Below are 3,866 nucleotides of genomic sequence, written 5' to 3' on the forward strand. Positions count from 1 at the left end.
ATCTTAACTAGCTTTCAATTGCCATTTTAAATGGCTATCTATGTTCACTACCTAATCACATTAGAGTCAATACACAATCTCAACAATAAACTCACAAATCAATCACTAAACATTATCAATACTTAAAACTCAATTCTAATTTACTACTCACCTTGATAGCTTTGTAACTTTGAAATTCTTTCCAACAATTACCAAGCTTATTATAAGGCTTTTCTTTCTTTTTCTCTCTCTAAACACTTGGCTAGTGAGAGAAAGTATGGAAGTAGAATTTTTCAAGGGTTTTAAAGTTAGAGAGTGAAAGAATACAAGGGTTCTAGTCAAAAGGGCTCAAAGGTATGAAAACTAGAGCTAGAGAGAGAAAATTATGCAAGCTCCATATCAAGCTTCCATGGAGGTTGGAAGCAACGTGAGCTGGAAGAAGAAGAAAAAGACAAGCTGCTGGAAATTCAAGAAGCTGCTGGAAGGAGAAGATATTTATAGCCCAAGCTTATCCATTCCCTTAAAATTACTAAATTACCCCTCCACAAATTAGCTTATTCTCCTCCAATCTTTTATGCACTCTTTTTGTTCTTTTGACACTGGGACAAGGTCCATAATGGTCTAGACATGCTCGGGTTCATGAAAACTTAAAATTCTAACTCGAGGTGAAAAATGACCATTTTGCCCCTATCGTGAAAATTATTGTCATTTCTAGTTTTCTTCGTGTTTTCATCATTACACATCATTTATGCGGTCTTATGCCTATTTAGACCTTAAAATATCATCAAACTTTCTTATGGGAGCTTATTAGAGAAAATGACGAGACTACCCCTGGCTTGTGTTATTGTGTCTATGCCTAGTTACAAGCCTATAGAGGTTAAGGTCTCACACTATAACTCTTTCACGTTACATCAACGTGTAACCCAATCCAACCCCTGATGCATCGCAATACACGGTATATCCTCCGGACCCACACGACAGGCTTAACACAGGTGTAGAAGTGAGACAGGCCTTAAGCCTCTAAAAACAAGCCTTACATGCATTGGACCAATCAAATTTTACTTATTTCTAAGTGAATCTTGTCAAAGGGGATGCATTCTTAAAAAAGTCTTGCACAAACCGTTTGTAATAACCAGCTAAGTGTAGAAAACTTCTAACTTCCGTTACAGACGAGCCTCGGCCAACTCTCCACAACTTCTAATTTACTTGGATTGACTTGCACCCTTAGTTTAGACACAATGTGCCCTAAAATACTAACTTTATTCAGCCAAAATTCACACTTCAAAAATTTAGCGTACAATCTATGCTCCCTTAGTGTCTGCACACGATTCTCAAATGCTGTGCAAGTTCTTTTGAGCCCATAGAATACACCAATGTGTTGTCTATGAATAGAACCACAAATTCATCCAAATATGCTCGAAACACTTTGCTCATCAAATCCATAAACACAGTAGGGGTATTATTGAATCTAAAGGACATCATAAAAATTCATAATGCCCATAGCGTGTGCGAAACGCTATCTTGGGTATATCGCTTTCCCTTATTCTCAATTGATGATATCTTGAGAGTAGATCAATTTATGAGAAGCACACTGCACCTTGCAAATGATCAAACAAGTCATCAATCCTCGAAAGTGGATATTTATTTGTCACTTTATTAAGCTATCGATAGTCAATACATAACCGAAGGCTACCATCCTTCTTCCTTACGAATAACACCAAAGCTCCCTATGGTGAAACACTTGGGCATATAAAGTCCTTGTTCAATAAATCCTCCAATTGCTTTTTAAACTCCCTTAATTCAGTTGGTGCCATTCAATAAGGAGGTATGGAAATTGGCTTCGTATCCAGAATCAAATCAATACAAAATTCAATCTCTCTCTAGGAAGGCAATCCAAGCAATTCTTCTGGGAATACATTTGAATACTCACTTACTACCAGTACATATTCCACACCCCCATCATCCATAGAAGCATCTCTTGCCATAGCTAGAAATCTTAGGCCTTCTTACCCTAGCATTTGTGTAGTGGCCATATTCGACACAATTCTTCCAGACATCGGACTATCATGTCCATAAATCACAAATGAGGGTTCCCTTAGGAACTTAAACTTCACAATCTTATGTAGCAGTCAACCTTAGAAAAATAGGATGTTAACCAGTCCATTCCCAATATCACATTAAAGTCCAAAGTTAGTAGCAACACCACATATGCTAACGTGTTCTTCTCCTTAATGCAGACCACACAAGACTTATTGTAAAACCCGACCCTATAAACACATGTCATGACATACATGCACTGAGTAGCATGTTATTAAGCTAGGAAAGCACCTAAGAATAGACGAAACTTGGTATTGTACTTAACGGTACACTTGAGTTGATTTAACCTCGAACTAGTTTAAATAGGAATCGTAGGATGAAATTTAATATTTTATAGTCCAAGAATGACTAAAAATGATTGTTCGGAGTTCGAGGGCTCATTTAGGAAAAAATTTAAAATTTTGATGTTTAGGGGCAAAATCGTCATTTTGCCACCTAAGATAATAATTTGATCATGGAGTGAAATTTTTTACCAAGATTAACTATTTGGAGTATAATTTAATTATAGGAAGTGAAAAATTTTAATTTCGGCAATTTTTGAAATATAAGGGCAAAACGGTAATTTTTTCGCCTCGAGGTAAAAATCGTAATTTTCACCACCCAAAACTTGTTAAAATAATAGGATTTACTTATTTTTGGCATGAATAACTATGGTATGTTAAGTGGTGAAAAATTGAAGTTTAAAGGATGAAATTTAAAAACGGGCCAATGGGAAAGTGACACATGGCACTTTTTAATTGTTTAATATTATTTTCAAGGAAAATCAAGCCATTTTGTGAGACCTTGTCAAGCTCGATTAAAAGACAGTATTGTACCGAGTGGTACAACTAAGTTAAATTGAACCTTGAACTAGTTCAAATAGAAATTCTAAGAGGAAATTAAAAATTTTGAAACCCATAGAATGCTTAGAATAGTGATTCAGAGTTCAAGGTCCAATTTGGAGTCCATCAGGAAAATTGACCGATTAGGGACAAAACGGTCATTTTACCATTTGATGATTAAATGGAGATTTCTAGCCAAGATTTGATCACATTTAACCAAGAATAATTATATGAAATATAATTATGATTATTGGAGTATAAAATGATGTTTAGCAGTGAAAAATTATGATTCTCAGTATTTTTGGAGTACAAGGGCAAAATGGTAATTTTCCCACTATAGGACTAAATGGAAATTTTAAAAAAAATGATTTTTTTGCCCCATTTGGTTAATATTGATCAATATTAGTATTATTTGAGGTTGAAAAGTAGAAATAATGTGATTTCGGTACATTTCGGAGTATAAGGGCAAAATCGTAATTTTTTCGCTCCGGGGGTAAATCAGTAAATTTTTTGCCCCAGCACTTGTCAAGACCAAGGGATTTTAAATGTGGTAGGATTGGATAAATACCAGAATAATTGTGGTGGAAAATTAAGAAGAAAAAGTCAAAAAGTTAAAAATTTAGGCCAATAAGCATGTGACACATGGCATGCTTGATTATTTTGTTATTTTCTATAGAAATCAGCCCATTAAATCCCCAATTCTCTCACCATATTCGGCCTAGACAACCAGCAACAAGAAAAAAGGAAGAACAAAGGGAAAAACAAGAAAACCTAGGTGAAAATTCAAAGAAAAAGTGAAGAAATCAAGGAAACAAGCTAGGTAAGTTAAAATTTCTTTAATTCTCCTTGATACCTAGCTTACCCATGCTTTTGTTCTTGATTTCCATGGTTGAATATTGAGTTATCATGATGAATTCAATTCTGAAAAATGGGTATGGAAGAGGAATTGTTGTTGGAATAATTTGATTT

This window comes from Theobroma cacao, chromosome 4 (genome assembly GCF_000208745.1).
Source record: "Theobroma cacao cultivar B97-61/B2 chromosome 4, Criollo_cocoa_genome_V2, whole genome shotgun sequence".
Lineage (NCBI taxonomy): Eukaryota > Viridiplantae > Streptophyta > Magnoliopsida > Malvales > Malvaceae > Theobroma > Theobroma cacao.